This window comes from Symsagittifera roscoffensis, chromosome 9 (genome assembly GCF_963678635.1).
Source record: "Symsagittifera roscoffensis chromosome 9, txSymRosc1.1, whole genome shotgun sequence".
Classification (NCBI taxonomy): domain Eukaryota; kingdom Metazoa; phylum Xenacoelomorpha; order Acoela; family Convolutidae; genus Symsagittifera; species Symsagittifera roscoffensis.
The window spans coordinates 54,915,004-54,932,730 of NC_087070.1; positions in this window are offsets into that span (position 1 = coordinate 54,915,004).

A 17,727-nucleotide genomic window follows, 5' to 3' on the forward strand; every position below is an offset into this window, starting at 1 on the left:
AGTGAATATCCAAATTTTGAACGCTGCAATCGCTAAATTGTGTTTTACTTTTGGTTACAGCAAAGAATGTGTTGTTCCCTCCCCTAACTCTTAAATACTTCATGCTTGCTCCCATCATCTTCCTTTTTCCTTGCTTACCATCACTTTATATTTACCGTAAAAGTACGTGAAAAGAACCGTAAACACGTGTCCTCTCCTCACATACGCTCAGACATGCACACACACCTTAAACCCCCCTACCCTACGCTACAGATTTTACACCCGCTTGCAATGAAACAAAAAACTTACGGGGGTGTCAAATAGGTGGGGGAGGGAGAAGATATGTCTGTGTGTTGGGGAGGCGGGGGGGGGGGAGTGAGGTGGATTAGAATAGAAGGGAGCTATAATTGACAAAAACGAGTGGCTATCTTTTTTTTACAGAGCTAGAATGGCTAAAAAAGCAAAAATCTGAATTTTTCATTAAATTTTTATTGAATAAAAACAACGACTATTTGAAAATCAGTTAAAAACTGACAAAAAAGAGGTATCATTTTTTGCTACTAAGCTAGAGAGGCTATAAAGATGAAAATCCGAGTTTTTCATTGCTTTTTTAGATCACAGCTTTATACTTATTTTTAAGAGTCATAAAAGTAGTATGTACTCTTATATAGTTCTTGGCGACTTTTTTTGTTTCAGGAAAAAATTTCAAAGTTTGCTCACGCTCAATTTTTTCCCGCTTTGGATTTCCGTTGTTTTTTTTGAATTTCAAATATTTTCCTAGAGATTCTGTCTGATAAAAACATACTATGAAACCGTATAGAAATGGTTTTTTATTCAATTTGGATTTCGGAAAGCCACGTTTTTCAACTTTAGCTTGTTTTGTAGAAAAAAATTTTCAATTTTTCTAAAAACTACTCTTTCAATAATGATATGAGCAGTTCAACCAAAAAAACCGGTTGCGCTACTTTTGCCAGCAGAAGCTGCGACTCGTTTCTTGCGAGAAATCAAGTATTTATGTTTTGACAAGTTTTTTTAACCTATTTCTTGCGTCATCTTTTGTTAAATTTTTCGTAACGCATCTGAAACTATCTCAGCTACCATTTAAGAAAGTTGTAGTTTTCGTTGTTTTTGGATTTAAGCACTCAGTTTTTTTCCGGGTCTTGAAAATCCAGTTACCAATATCTGTTATAAGTTTCTAATGGAGTATTTTTTGGGAGGAGTAGAGAAAATCATCTATGCGAGGTGAAACGTTTTGAACAAGAAAACCGAATTAACACAAATAGAAAAACAAGTACAGAACAGTCAAGCTGAAAGCTTGAAAGCTACCTAAATTAAGAGTGTTTTAATTAAAGCAAGGGCGTTATATAAGATTAAAGGTCCTCCTTGAAATCCTTAAAGGTCTTCTTTGAAATCCAGTATCAAAATCTATCCTAAAACACTGATTAAATGAACCCCTGGACCATCAACTGCAAATTTATGGGGTGGCGATTAACTGCGTCTCATTACTCGCAAACCTAGTTCTAATTTTCGAAATGTTTCAAAAGGGTCCTTTTTGTTTTTCACGGAAGTTTAAGCGGTGCGGATTACTGAAGTTAAATATAGATTCAATTAGATTTTTCAAGCTAACAGAAAAGTCTGAGAAAGATAAGGTCAACGCATGAGCCTTTGGGATAGAACTGATCTTATAAAAACACTAGATAAGTATCACTAGTCTGAACACTAGTTAAGTATCACTAGCCAAATAGCGCTGGAGTAGTAATAACTATCTCTTCACGTAGGTCTGGAAACTGGAAAAACCTAAGTTGGTCGCACCGGTCACGCCGTTTCATGAGCGGCAGGGTCGCGCCGTATCCACCTCGATCGCGAAAGTCACGCTCTAGGTTTTCGGTAGCAAAAGTCTGGAAATGGCAACTCTTGAGTCTGGACATACCAAATATGAATAGCGATGTTTTGATCGCGCCATCTCCGCTCTGGTCGCGATAGCGATAGTCGCGACGGATCATTATAGTCGCAAAAGTCTGGAAGTGCCAGATTTTGGTTGCCAAAGTCCGGACATGCCTAATTTTGGTCTGGAAAGTCTGGACATGCCAGATTTTGTCGCGAAAGTCTGGACTTGAGTCTGGGATCTAGACACGGGTAATCAGCCTTAAAATTAAATTGCTGTGATTCCATTCGAATTGGACAAAACGCCAGTTCTCTGCAATTGAGATAAACGCCTGTGACTCTCAGCAATTGTTATTCTTATTAGTTGTCTCATGTCGTCAATCATGCCTCGGTAGTCTGAGGTCTTCCTTTGAGTTGTGGTCTGCAAAATTTTAGTCAGCTTACTTTCCAAAGCATGAATTTTGCTTGAAAACTCAGAGACTTTTCAATGTCTTAAAGTGCCAAACCTGATTTAAGTAAATATTTGTAAAACTGCAGGTTATTAAGTTTCAAAATTTGTATAATTTACGTTTTCAGTTTTATTTTTTGCTTCAAAAATTTTTGGGCTTTGATGGTTTCGTGTCGTGGTATGTTAAATTATGTCAAAAACATACCACTTCCGCTTAGAATGTGCGAGTTCATTTTTTGGTAGATTCTGTAAACAGTTCTGGATTGCGTAAACTTTGTTAGGGATTCGGCAAGTTTTGCTAATTTAGCAAGCATTTTGAGCGGTACCATGCTCAAACCTGTTGCGAATTCCTTGACAGGCTTGTCCAGATTTGTTGCGGAATTCTGTAACAAATTTTAATTGTGCAGTTTGACGTCGCAGCGCTAGTTTGGGCTCGTTGCATGTTTCTGATCTCTTTGCATAATTTTGATTCAAAACCTCGTTTTTGACTTTTGTACTACCCTCCAAATGTTTATATCTTGGCATTGATGGTGTATTTATCAAAAAACTAAGGTCCATCTTTCGGAAAAGAGGGTTGTAAAGACTACCAGAAGAGGACCTTTTGAGTGAGAAGAGGGTTAAATAAATGGCGGTTTAGAAATTGATAAGAGGGATGGTTTGCTTTTCGCTGAGGCCCAGGATATAAATTAAACTAACATGGCTAAATTAATGAGCTTATAGGCAGCTGGTTCTTTTCTTGGCTCATTGTTTTGATGTTTGTGCGAGTTATTACTTCAGATCTATAAAAAAACTGAATTGTACTACTGTGATGTTATACCTCTATCCGGATTCGCAATCAGCGACCCGAATTTCGAAACTATATAAAGTTTTTTTTTCTGCTTTGAATTCAGGTTTTAAATGATTATTATGATCGAATTGATAATTCTTATTTATATTGTACATAAGTTAATTCAGAACAGCACATTTACTCTTTGTTAGAACTCCTTGATTCGAAATGTTAATGTTGTATATAAATTAATATGTTTTTTCATCTTCATTATCAATTAAACTGAATAAATATAATCGATGAATTTTGAGCAACTCTTCTTGCCTGGAATCGTGGTAATGCTTTTCAACATCGGTTTGTTTCGGAAACTTGTGAAATTCATATCAGTTACAGCAAGCTGAAACTTTGAATTCGGTCCGTGGCTAAATTTTTTAAACCATCTTTTTCCATTCCTTTTGCAGAGTTGTTAAGCTGAGCATCGGCTGAAATAGCAACTGCTGGTTAATCGTAATGCAACAACTCGCAAGAAAAAACAACTCGCAATAAAAGACAACTCGCCTTAAAAGGCAACTCATAATATACTCACCGCCGCAGTTGCGCCAACGTGTTGCGAGCTCGCCAATAGAGGGTAGGACTTCATACGAAATTTAGAGCCGGTTACGCCGCGACTCGCGGCGTAACCGGCTCTAAAGTTTCCAATAAAGAATATAAAGTTTCCCGAGAATGAAAAATTTCCAACAACGTTCAAAAACTTGCGAGTTGTCGCTTTTCTTAAATTTTGCGTGTTGTCTTTTATTGCGAGTTGTCTTTTCCTGTGAGTTGTCGCGCTACTCTGGTTTAATGTTATTCCAAAATTAAGGTCCTTAACTTTGAAGTAACATATCCAGTCATTCATTCGTGAAATAAAAAAAAACAATGGACAATTTGATGTGTTGAATGGGCCTCTCAAACATGGGCACGGCGATTTTTATTTTATTTTTTGAAAACCAGAGGAATGAGAGCCTCAGAGGAACAAGCAATTTGCCAACTTTTTTTAAAAATGACAATTTCTTAAGTTTTTTTCGAAGTTTCAATAAGTGGGGTACCTTTTAGTGACACAGAGAACAAATCCCTGAGAGAAGAGAGGTCCGCTCCAACCCCCAATCTACTAATCCTACCCCATAAAATTAGTTAGAAATTTTAAAGTGAGGCGTTGGCGTCATTTATGTATTCAGAAGTTTTGTATAATTACATAGAAAAACTCCTCAAGCCGCTGTGGAGTTTTTTCGGAGCTGGGAAAGAGATTTTTTCTACACGTTTCTCAATAGATTACTTTATCACAATGCCAATAGCTCTATGGACGCAACGTGTGAACAATTTTTTATTGGGGAAAACAGTAACAAAGGGCGTAAGGACGACGTTTTAGCGAAGGGCATGAATATCCCAGAAATTGATTTCAATCCTTTGTTGGACTCACTTTTAGCTGAAGTTCTCTAAAATGTCTAGACAGATTGTCGCACATTTTGATCACATTGCAGAGCAAGAAAAAAGGAACAGGGCAGTGAAAGGCAAGTCAAGGCACGGATGGGCAGGGCACGGCAGCGCAAGGCAAGGCAGTACATCGCAAGGCAAGGTAAGGAGGGGCAGGGCACGGCAGCGCAAGGCAAGGCAGTACATCCCAAGGCAAGGCAAGGAGGGGCAGGGCAGGGCAGGGCAGGGCAGATCTAAAGTTATCTTCTCTCTTCTTGCAAGAAGGGGAAAGATTATTTTTAGCATAAGCAATTTTTGTTAGCTAAAGGCCAGATTTTTATTCAGATTGCCTTGAAATTTTAAGATACATATTGTTGAATACATTCTCAATTTAAAATGTTCATCAAAAGTTTGTTCCTGTGGTTGCATGCTAGCAATGGTATGTTTCAAGAGAATTAGAAGATATTACGAAATTTTTATAAAATTTAGGAACTTGGAAATGAATGCCAAGGTAATTTTCCTTGTTAATTTTGTAACCGTTATTGAATGCCAACAAGGATTCACTTTGGGGTTTGAAATCCAATAGCAAAATTTACTTTTAGAAGCTCGTAATAATTATATATGGAAGATTTCACAAATCTCTAAAAAAGCTTAGAAATTTAGATAAAAAACTCACAATTCAAAATTTTGCTGCCGTTTTTGCAAGCTACCATGAGTTCTGTTTCTCATGCCAAAACTTGGCTTTCAGAATCTCAGTAGTTGAGAAGAAAAATATAATTTATTTTGTATTCATTTTTGCTTAATGACAAAAACCGAGGAGACTTGATCCTGGTTGGAGAGGCGTAGCTTATTTTACTATTTGAGTGTCCAATCACCTTATCTCCAGAATACTTTTGTAGTTTCATCGATTCTGAAAAAAATATATATAATTTTTGTTCTAATGACTACTAACGTTGAAATGGTCGAAATACTTTTGATTTCGACCAACGAAAGTTACTCTTTCTTTTATTCGATCACGCTAGGAAACTATTTCATTGTTTTTGCGCAATCGTTTACTAGAATAAAACGCCTTCGAAAACTTATTGCGGAACGATTTTTGCTTTCAAACTGTATTGTTCAATTGCTTTGGTGAAAAACCTAACTTGTTCCCAAGTTGTTTCAAGGTATGAAATATAATGAAAAAGTTTTATGTTTCAATAGTCTGCTTTAAAAATCTTTCTTTTTTCGACGGCGTTTAATCTCTGAAAATCACTTGCAGTTCTCCATAGTAATTTTTCATTAGCTTACTTTCAAACTGGTTTCCCACATAGATTCAAAATTTTAAAATGATCCAAATTTCATCAGAGTGTTGTTTTTCGGTAGCTTGCTTGAAAAAATTTTGCTAACCGATTTGGACTATAAAACAACATGATCTGTTTTTTTAACCATCACTCAATCATGTCTGTGAGAAAATTATATTTTTTTGCAAATATATTTAACCATTCTCATAAATGAGCTCGAAAAAAGAAATCTTTTACATGCATTCAAATCTTTTTCTCAAGATATCACAGTTTTATCAAAATTGGAGAACATATGAAAAACGATCAGACCTTTCGTGGGGAATGTTTAACCGCGATGTATGAATGTGTGATTACAGAATCCAAACGGATTGATAAACGAGGTCTCAACGTAAGCTTGATAAAAAATTGTTCTTAAGAACCCTTTATTGGCGTCTGAGCTACTGCTCATAGTGAACGTTGGCTTAGCCCTTACAAGGTCAACTGACCAAACATGACATTGAATTTAATATAGATATTTATCAATTGTACCTTGTTTATCCATCCGTGCCGGATGACAGGGAACATGGAAAAAAATAGAAAAGATATGAAGAAATCAGGGATGATTTACCGAAGGTAATCTATTGTGCAGCGACTCCAAAATGCTAATTTATATATACATCAATTGTACGAAATTTATCCATCCGTGCCGGATGACAATCCCCCTTCAACAGAAATAGAAACGATAAATGTTTAAGTTTGTGTTTATAGTCCCTTGGGGACTCACTTTCCAACAGTTTCCTCCGTTCAATGACTGTTAACTTTTCTTTTCTGTTTTGCTGCGTCTTCATTCCTTCGTTGTTGTTGTTGTCGTCTACTTGTTTCTCATGTTCTTGGTGTGCCGTCTCATCTTCTTTGTTATCCACCATGTTCTCTGTTTCGTTCTTGCGTTCCTCGAATTGTATCTCTGTCTTGTCGGGGCTGTCCGACGGCCAAGTAACGTCGATAACTTCTCTCATTTTTCTTGTTTCTTTTCCGTAATTTTGAGACTAATCGCCTCAAAGAACTTCAAACAAGCTTGATACTCTGGGCTTTTATCTGTAAAACCCATTTCTTGAAATCATGATTTCAAACGCGGTTTGGAAAGTGATGTTGTTTGTTCTGGCGGTGAGTCAATGTTGAGCTTTATGGTTTCTTGGGACCTTTCACCTCACCGATCGTATTGATCGGTACGGGTTTTCCTTAAGCGGTGTCGTACTGATCGTCTGGTTGGTTCAGCGGTTGCTGATGTTGTTGGGGGTGTTCGCTTTTGATTGAGTCTTGTTGGCGGCGATGGTGCTGAATTTCGCGATGTTGTCGACGAGTTTTCATTTTCTGTGTCACTCGACCCGGTTTTTTTCAATTGTTTTGTTTTCTAATGTGTTGGTTTTTTTTCACCGTTTGCAAACTCATTCCGCAAATGGGCTTGTTTTGTGACAAGGACGTCCGCCCGTCCTTCTCCCTGTGGGCTTGGCGCTTCTCTTAGTTGGGCTGCTTTGGCCACTCTGCTGCTCGTGACCTGCGGCTTGCTTTTGTCTTGTTAGCTTCTTTGGTAGACCTGTCATGGTGTCCTCCTTGAACTTTGGGTGTTGAGGCGCATTGAGGTTTTGATGTCTAAAAAACGTAGACAAGGTCTTGATCTGCTCGCGGTTTTGTAGGCGACATAGTCAATTACACGTGATGGTCTGCAGGGTCCGTAGATTAAAAAATTATGTATAAATGCGACTCCGCTATTTCCTGATAATCTGGGTTGTTTCCCGAAAAATTGCACCCATGCTGTGTTTGGTGTGTACGTCAAAGTTTTCACGTCAATAGTTTTGAAGTTTTGCTCGAATGTTTTTGGGTCCTTTACCTTGGTTGCCACTCGAATTGTTTTTCTCGCTTCCTGATCTAACAGTTTTTGGTGTTTTTGTCAATTGGTGCCTGTATCCCTTTATATCTTACGTTCAGCTTATCCTTGATTATTTCTATAGTCCTTTTAGATTGTGCACCTGGTGTTTGTTGTGGTGGTGATTTACTCGTCCCTTGAAGGTTTGTTGGTAATGGCGAGCGTGGTTTGACCGACGACTCGTCCTCTGACCATCGTTGCAAGTCATGCATAATCTCTGCTGGTAGAGGCGGCTTTGTGAGGTTCTTTCGATCTAAAAATGCGTGTTTGGCTTTTTCCTAATTTAGGTTGTTGGGGGAACTAGTCGTTGCTATGTTAGAGAGAGGAGTATTTGGTTTTTTTCCTTGTTTGCCTCAAAAGGTGAAATTTTGTTATGCCGTGCAGTGTTATTCGTAGGCTTTTTTTATTTCAGCTAAATCAGAGGCAAGTTTATACGGTGTGTTTGATTGATCTATTCTCATTACCCCTAGTCTACATTTTAGTGTTTGAATCATTCTTTTTACTACCCCTGTTGCTCTATGATCCTCCGCTGGTGCGAAAAGTAACTTTATGTTAGTTGTGTTGCGAAAAAGTTGAAATTTTTTGGCCCTAAATGTTGGGGCTTGGTCGCATCTTAATCGTCGCGGTACCCTGTTATTTGAGATGTACCGTTGCATAAATTTTATGGCGACATCCGCCGTTGTATTCGAAACGACTTTTGCTGTGGGGAATTTTGATCATTTTTCCATGGCAACTAGAATGTAGGGGAGGGGGTTTTCATCAGGGAGGGGCCCAAAAAATTCTAACTGTACCTCTTCATAAGGTTCCTCTACCGATTCCATTTGGAATGAATGTTTCTTTCCTATTATTGTTTTTGTAACTTTACCTTGTTCTGTACAGTATTGTGCCAGTCGGTCATGTCTGGGGGTTTGACCTTGAGAAATACGTAATTTTGGAGTGAAATTTTAATTTTGCAAAATTCGAATCGAGCCTGTCATGCTCAATTTTCTCGAACCAACTGAAAATGAAAAAGTCAGAAATCAGAACACCCGAATTAACAATTGCGGGAAACTACTCAAGAAAAAGGCAGGAAATTGCTATTCGCAATTTCTCGATACGAAATATCAAGAGAGTAGAGCTGTCTTGTCCTGAAAACAGGAGAATCGAATACGGACTTGAGACAGAACAATTATTCGAATGGAAAGGAGTGGACTCTGAATGGAAGAGTGGACAACTCGAGTGTCCAAAGGGTTCATTCAGAGACTTTGATTCTAGAGACAAAACTTACTTCTGTTATTGAAACTAATTGGCCTTAAAACTTATTTAGTTATATTATTTAATTCTCAAGCTGCTCAGTTATAACTTACTCCTCATACTCAAGTGCGTCGATATGTAAGTTCCAATTTAAATTTCTCGAGTGTATTTTATGATAGTTATGTTGAGATAAGGCGAGTTTTAGGTTGATCCATCTGAAATGGATCAAAGTTCCACTGTCCAATAAAAAGTAACTAAGCGGATTGTTCCGACCCGGTTTTTAACGGCGTTCATGTATTTTGGGTATCCCGAGACCTAAATATGGGGACGTCTTTATTTCTAGAGTGGGGGGGTATTTTGGTAGTGGCCTTTGAGCTGTAATGGGTTCCAGTCTCATGTCGCAAGCGAACCGAATTGGCTCCGACCGTTCTTGAGGCGGAAAAACACAAGAGATAGTGTCCCTGACTCTTGAGCCAATGGTTATAGGGCCTATTTTTCTTAAGCCTCATATGTGACTAAAGTAGGCGACTGTTACATAGTGTTTTTATGGCGCTCCTGGGTGTTTTTACGACATCATGACTACGGAGTCGAACCCACTTGACACAGCTCCGGGCTACATGCCCATTCTAGAGTACCGGTGGTACGGTTCAGCGGGAACGTGTAAACCTTCCGGTTGTACCGTGATAGCTTTTTAAGAAAACTCAAGAAAACTTCCTGGTACGCTCTCCGAACGAGGCTTAGCTAACCGAGTAAAGGGGGGCAACTAGGGGGACAAAAAAACGAGCAAAAAAGGAAAACAAATAGGAACAAAAACTATAAAACGAAAAAAGACAGTGACTTTGATACCAAATTAGTTGGATCGAACCTTTGTATTAATTAAATAGTATACACATACTGTTTTACAAGACCGATCGTTTCGATCAATCTAGCAATTCTTCGATCAACTAGCAGTGACCTTGGTAGGGTGCCCGAGTGGGGGGCGTTGTTAAGGGTTTTTAGATAGATTGCGACCCAACCGGACCACTGGGAGACTTGACTGGAAAGGGTGACCAGTCGAGTGGGAAAGAGGTTCACAAGGATCGAAACGGACCACCAAGAGACTTGATTGGAAGAGGTGACCAGTCGAGTGGGAAAGTGGGTCTGCTGTCAAGGGCAGAACAGAGACAACCAGCACAGGGCCACCACAAGAGGACGCACAAGGGTGTTCTCAGGTCGGACAACGGGTATCGTTAGAATCCACATTACATTATAAGAAATAAGTGTAAAATTGGATAAGCGGAGTCCCATTGTTTTGAGGCAGTTTTTACTCAAGCAGACCTGGAAACAGGTCTACGGTTTTCTCAAGAGAGGTTTAGCACCCGGCGCTTAAGGGATTTTTCGGCTTAAGAGGGGGGCTAAACAGGGGGGAGGTTAGCAGGGGGACTGGTTAGGTTAGAGGTTGGCGGTTGTAAATTGTAAAAAGGGGGGAATTAGAGTAACTAGTTAATCGACATCGTTGATTTAGTTACATTAGCCATCAACACGCGTGGTAACAATAGGTGGACATCCAAAACTTATCTCGAGTTAAGATTGGTACGCTGGTTGGATCGGTAGGGGGGAACGGATATAGACAGTTTTCGTGACATCTCATAAGACAACTAGTGGGGGGAGGAAAACGCGTGGCAATTAGGTACCAGACATTTTTTTTGAAAGAAGGTTGACATTTGTCTCCTTTGAATTTTAGGTGGGTTGATTACTCTGTTTTGTTTTTTTTTCGGTATAAAATTTTATTTTTTCTATATACATTGTTGCGTTTTGGGGAAGATTTGCGATTGGTTTTTAATACAAACAGGTGATCACAAGATACCTGCACACAAGTTTTGGCTCCCAATTGCTGGGAACATTCAAAAAGAGGTAACTAAAAAAGGGGGGCCAGATTTGGCAACCAAGAGAGGGTTTTTGGGAAAATTTTCACTAGAGCTTGAGTGGTGGTACAAGGTACAGACAACCAAGAAGTCCCTACAACGAAGAAGAAAGAAATCCTATATCCAGACACTCAGTGACAAGTCTTGGGACAGTACCGAACTAGTCTAGGGACATTGCAGTCTGGGGACAGTCTTGGAGCAACACAGTCTTGGGACAGTGCAGCTTTGGGGCAGTCTTGGGCCAGAGCAGTCTTGGTACGAAACGGTCTTGGGACATTGGTCTTGGGACATTGGTCTTGGGCCATTGGTCTTGGGACGTTGGTCTTGGGACATTGGTCTTGGGACATTGGTCTTGGGACGTTGGTCTTGGGACATTGGTCTTGGGCCATTGGTCTTGGGACGTTGGTCTTGGGACATTGGTCTTGGGCCATTGGTCTTGGGACATTGGTCTTAGGACGTTGGTCTTGGGCCATTGGTCTTGGGACGTTGGTCTTGGGCCATTGGTCTTGGGACGTTAGTCTTGGGACATTAGTCTTGGGACATTGGTCTTGGGACGTTAGTCTTGGGCCATTGGTCTTGGGACGTTAGTCTTGGGACATTAGTCTTGGGACATTGGTCTTGGGACGTTAGTCTTGGGCCATTGGTCTTGGGACGTTAGTCTTGGGACGTTGGTCTTGGGACGTTAGTCTTGGGACATAGGTCTTGGGACGTTAGTCTTGGGACGTTAGTCTTGGGACGTTAGTCTTGGGCCATTGGTCTTGGGACGCTGGTCTTGGGACGCTGGTCTAAAGGTACCAACGAGAAGTACAGGGACAACGCTGAACGGTCTTGGGACGGTAAAGAGAAAGTCTTGGAACAGCATTAGGAAGGGGGTACTACAAAAGTAATAGGTTAGGTTGAAGCACCAAGTATAACAACACGTTCAACACGTTCCCTATCCTAACCTAACACGAAAGAGCTTACAAGAGTTCAAGAAAAATTGTTTTTAGCGAATTATTAATTTCTTTTTCCTTGGAGTTTTTAAACCTTAGAATAGAATTTTTGTAGATAATAATATTGTAAATAATAACAATTGTAAATAATGAGGCGGAGCAGGGTACCGGTAGCTGAAAAAAGATCGACCGAAGCTAAGTATAATTCGTCGCTAAGCAAAGCAACACCAATGGGTCCGAAGATAACAAAGAAGAACTTTTCAGTTAACATGGTCAGCACAAGGAGTACAGCGGAGAACAGGGCGAAAGAGGGCACGGAAGGGGAGAGAGTAGAACCCACCATCGAGATTGATCTAGAGACACCCGATCAAAGTGTGGATGAAACAGGGAAGATGGCGACAGAGTCAACTCCAATGCCCAATACAGAGGAACCGAACCAGAAACCCATAGAGTTCTCACCGATAGATGACGCGGAAGATGCAATAGGCAACACCGAAGAAACGGTGAAAGAAGACTCTCAAGTAAAGAGGACATCTTTTACGGAAAAATTGGGAATAATGTTCGGAATAAAAACGAAAGAAAACGTGACTGAAGAGCCAAAAGCAGAAAGAGCACGAACATTTGGTACAGTGAGCACGAAAGCGACAGAAACCGGCCAGAATGAGGAACAAGCTAAAGCAGAGGCTATGGCCGAAGAGAAACCCACGGTTGACCATGAAGAGACTACCATTGAGCTGGGCGATTTGTTGGCGAAATTAAATCAGATCGACAAAAGACTTAAGAACAGTGAAGAAGACAGAGAGGTGATAAAAAAGGAGATAAGATACAACAAGCACGAGTATCTAGACAGTTATTTTAACCTAGCTAAAGCAACAGAGGAGAGACTCAAGGAAATGTCAGACAAGGTAGAGGCCACCAATGAAGAACGAGAAAAGAACATCAAAACAGACATGCAACAGTTGAAGAACCGATATGATGATGTTAACAGCCAATTAGGGAGCCTGGAAAGGAGAATGGACACAATGAGCAAGAGTCAAGCAGAGAGTTCGTGTGCAATACAGGCGAAGTTGGATGCAATCTTGAGAGGTTCTACACCACAAGAGAGACCGGCAGCGGATCGTACGCAAGGCACCAGAGTTGATTTTGTAGAACCACAAAGAAACAAACGGCAATCGACACCGTTGCCCATACCCAGGGATGCGATAAGCATAGCACCAACAGCTGCGAAAACAATAATGAAGAGTGGAACGTCGAACACGACGACTGGTCCGGGAGATTCAACAGCCAACAGCAACTCAGGACCGGATGCTATGACATGGGCCAGCACTTGGGAGATGATGAACAGGACTCTAGAGGCCTTCGCCACGAGGAACACTGACTCGAGCGACAGGAGAGAGGGAAAATCAAGAAAAACATTCAAGAAGCCAAAAGAATTCAAAGATGACTCCGATGGATGCATTGACACTTGGGTGGAAGTGATGAGACTACATCTAGAGCAAGATAACTTGAGTGACGAAAGACAAGCGTGCACAGCCATACTCAGCAATTTAGAAGGCACGGCATTAAAGTGTGTGGTTGCGAAGAAAGAAGAAGAACGCGACACCGCGGACAAAATCTTTGAAATACTGTTGAACAGATTCGGCTCAGGCATGAAGGGTCATCAAGCGATGATGCGATTTGAAAAAAGGAGACAGAGGGACGACGAGTCAATAGATCGGTTCCTAGATGACCTCGAGAGCTTGAGAAGGAGGAGTGACCCAGAGGAGTCGACTAACAGACGGAACTTTAGCATTGCCTCGAAGTTCATTGATGGGGTGAAAAGTGATGACTTAAGGACAATGTTAGCAACATACTACACGTTGTCGAAGGACAGCGCACCCACCCCAGAAGAAATGAGACAGAAATCAAGAGAATAAATGCTGATGAAACCTAAGAAGTACTCATATTCTGAAAACAGGAACACGCAAGGGGGAAGCCAACCCCAGAGGTCATCATGGTACAAACCTAGAGATGATATGGATAAGCGCAGATCATGCGCGAACTGCGGGTCAGCGGATCATCATGTGGCTGACTGCACAAAGTACAAACAAGGCATGAAGAGCCTAGGTTATGCACCGGATGAGGAGGACATGAGTCAGATGGAGGAACACAAGTACTATAATGGCTTAATCATCAAGATAGGCGCCAGATGTTTTTTCTGTAACCAGGAGGGGCACTTCAGAATGGATTGTCCCTTGTTCTGGGAAGCGGTCAAGGACCAGAATCACCCCAAACATAAGTTGGCATTAGCGGCGGTGCAGAATCAGCGGAACAGGCAAAACGAGTTCGAATCTAGGAACTTAGGGGCACCAAACACCGAATTGCCGACGAAGACAGTGAAAGCTGTAACACATGTTAGCGGTGCGTTAGAGTCCGCGGCCGGGAGCTCTCTAGAGATAAATTATGAGAGAGCGGCGACGGAAGCAATTGCCAAAGTGAAACAAGATCTGGCTGCGAAAGAAATAGAGCAACGACTAAAGTTGGAGATCGAGAGACAGAATTTTAACGAAGCATTAACCGGAACGAACGTAGTACCAGAGGCTAGAACGGGCTCAACAAAGAACGGGAATTGTAACACCGTGAAAATGGTGACAGGTAAACCCTTTGGAATATCGAAAATCGGAGCAAGAATAATGTCGATAATCACAGTGGGCGGCCACGAGGTGACTAGAAACTTGAGCGAGCCGAGCGACCAGACGTTAATGCACATTGACGTGTATGCAGACTACTTGAGTGGAATAAGTCCACGAACTACTTCTAGAGCGCTCAGGGCACTACTCACGAGAGGGGGCAGCAAGTCGGTACGTGTTGATAACAGATACACTGAAGCTTACGGTCCACACGAGGTTATGCTAAACATAGATGGAATCAACATCTATACCAAGACGATGATAACATGCGACGAAGACCTGATTGGACAAATCTATGTAGGGAAGGAGGAATTGAAAGTAAGATCGATTGGACACTGTGCTATGCTTGAAGAAGATGCAATGCACATCGGAACGGAAGCAGACGTGACAGGGCACGTGTTGGACATAAGTGGAAAGAAGACTCAGTTACGTGGGTTACTTGACACGGGAGCGGTCTTGAGTGTCATACCAATTGAGACTTGGGAGCGAATGGGCTTCAACAAAGATGATTTGATAGACTCGAGAATACGGCTGTCAGCTGCGAACAAAGGGGCCCTTCGGGTGCTAGGCAGGACGCCGATAATAGCCCTCAATTTGGGAGAACGTAACCTGTGGATGAGCTTCATCGTGGTAGAAAACCTGGATGAATCTGACCAATTCATTTTGGGCAGAGACTTCATCAGGAATTTCGACGTAACGATTGATCTAAATAATGCAATGTTCAGGATACGGAACCCGGATAGGAGGTACGCAATCAAACCGGTAAATTTGATAATGGCAAATGAAAACAAAGCACCGGTATTCTTGAGTAGGAGAGTGAGGCTAAAAGCTAATGAAGCAGCAATCGTGAGCTTGAGGATGAAAAACTACAATGAACTAAGTGACAATAAGCAAGTATGTATAGTTCCAAACCCTAATAGTCAAAGTGCTGCTGTTTTAGGAAGATCATTTTCGATAACGAAGAGTGGTCTCTGCGTCAGTGTCTTGTTGAATACCCTTGACATACCGATCACGATACAGAGAGGGAGGAAACTGGGATATGCTTTGCCGGTTAAAACTCGATATGAAACGATTGAGAACTTAAAACAAAATGAAGTTGTTGATTGTCCCAATCACAGGGATAAAATTTGTATCTTGAGACGATTGCAAAAAATTAAATATTCTTCAGGCCTAATTAAATCACTTAAGTCAGAAACGGACGATGGGCTGTCGAGCTGTTCAAACTTTCCAGAGCGACCCACACTAGATGAGATGCAGACAGATAAACCGGTTCTGCCGGAGATTGAACATTTGAGGGGCAAACTGAAAGATGAACAGCTCGAAGCCATCAAAGACGTACTAGAGCGGAACGAAGAAGTTTTCTCGAGGCATAAGGCGGATATCGGGTGTTGTAATTTTGTGGAGCATGAAATAGAACTTGAGGAAAACGCGGTACCGCACAGGGAGGGGGCGAGGCGTATGACCCCACACAAATCGGACGCGTGTAGAAAAGAAATCGAGACGTTACTAGAGTATGACATGATAGAACCATCCAAGTCACCGTGGGCGTGTGGAGTAGTGATGGCCAAAAAGAAAGGCGACCAGTTGAGGTTCTGTTGTGACTTTCGATACCTGAACTCCGTCACGGTGAAGGATGCCTATCCCATACCTAGAATTGATGAAAGCCTCTCGAAGTTAGGTGATGCAAAATTTTTTACGACTCTTGATTTAGGCTCGGCTTTTTGGCAGGTACCATTAAGGAAACAAGACAGGGACAAGACAGGGTTCGCCTGCGAGTTAGGTCTGTTTCAATGGAAACGGATGCCGTTTGGACTCTGCAATGCCACAGCCACGTTTCAACGGCTGATGGCACACGCGCTGATAGGCGTGACGAAGAAGTACGGCAACCTGGTAATGTGCTACGTGGACGACGTGGTAATAGCAACGCCAACACTAGAAGACCACATTGAGAGACTTGATGAGGTGTTCGCGTGCATGAAAAGATCGGGGCTGAAGTGCAAACCATCAAAGTGTGAAATACTCAAGGACTCAATAAAATATTTGGGCAGGATGGTAGACAAGCACGGCATCAGACCTGACCCAGACGCCGTGGAAGCAGTCCTAACCTGGAAATCACCGAAGACAGAGCACCAGTTGATGAGCTTCCTGGGCTTCGCTAACTATTACAGGGAGTTCATCAAAGGCTACGCGGACAAGGTATACCCGATGCAACAATTAATGAGACACAAGGGCAAGAAGTTCACGTGGAACAACGCAGCAGAAGAGTCATTCCAGAGAATAAAGAAAGAGCTATGTGAGGCACCAGTACTGGGTATGCCGACTGAGAAGGGGATGTACGTGCTGGACACAGATGCGTCGGTAGTCGCGATTTCTGGGGTTCTCCATCAAGAACAAGAATGGAATGGGAAGACAGTCTTGAGACCAATAGCATACGGGAGCAAAGTCCTAAGTGACACAGAAATGAAGTACGGAGCACCGAAAGCAGAGATGTTCGCAGTGGTCACCTTTGTCGAGAAATACAGAGCGTACCTAGGCAGTGAACCTTTCAAACTGCGAGTAGATAACCGAGCATTAAGCTGGCTGAAAACGTACTCAATGGACCAGAGCTACATTGGGAGATGGATAGTTCGCTTGGACGGATACAACATGATAATTGAACATAGAACGCGAGACAAACATCAAAATGCCGACAGCTTGAGCAAGAAGACGGAGTTCTACGAGAGACAAGAACAAAGAGAGGCGGACAGACCTGAGATCAAAGATGGTTTCTCCTTTATGGACAAAGAAACATACGACAGTCTTCCACTCACGAGATGGCTGGACAAATCAGGTAAACCGATTGAAGATCATCCCGAATTGCCAAAAGAGTCTCTTGAAAAGACCATCTTGAAGAAAAGCAGAGGGATTCCGGTAGGAATAATGCTCAAGTCCAAAATCGTGAGGGAAACACTCAAGGCAAAAGGTCACGATCTCACCCAGGTAGAGGAGGGAACGGTCCAAATAGATGAAGACTTAATGAGGTTGCTTGAGAAACTATCGGATGACAAACCCGTGATCCAAGGGAAAAGTCAGGAGGCACCGGAACTAACCATACTTCGGAGAGAAAAAACAGTGAACAATACTGACGTCTCAAAAGGAATCACCACTGATAGCAAGGAAGTTGTGCGATCACTAGTTGAGAAAATCCCCGAAAAAATTCTGGAGCAAACAAAAGTCAGGGATAAGAAAGTGACATTCAGAGAAGAAATTGAGCACCTGGGATTAGATCAAGAGTCCGGGG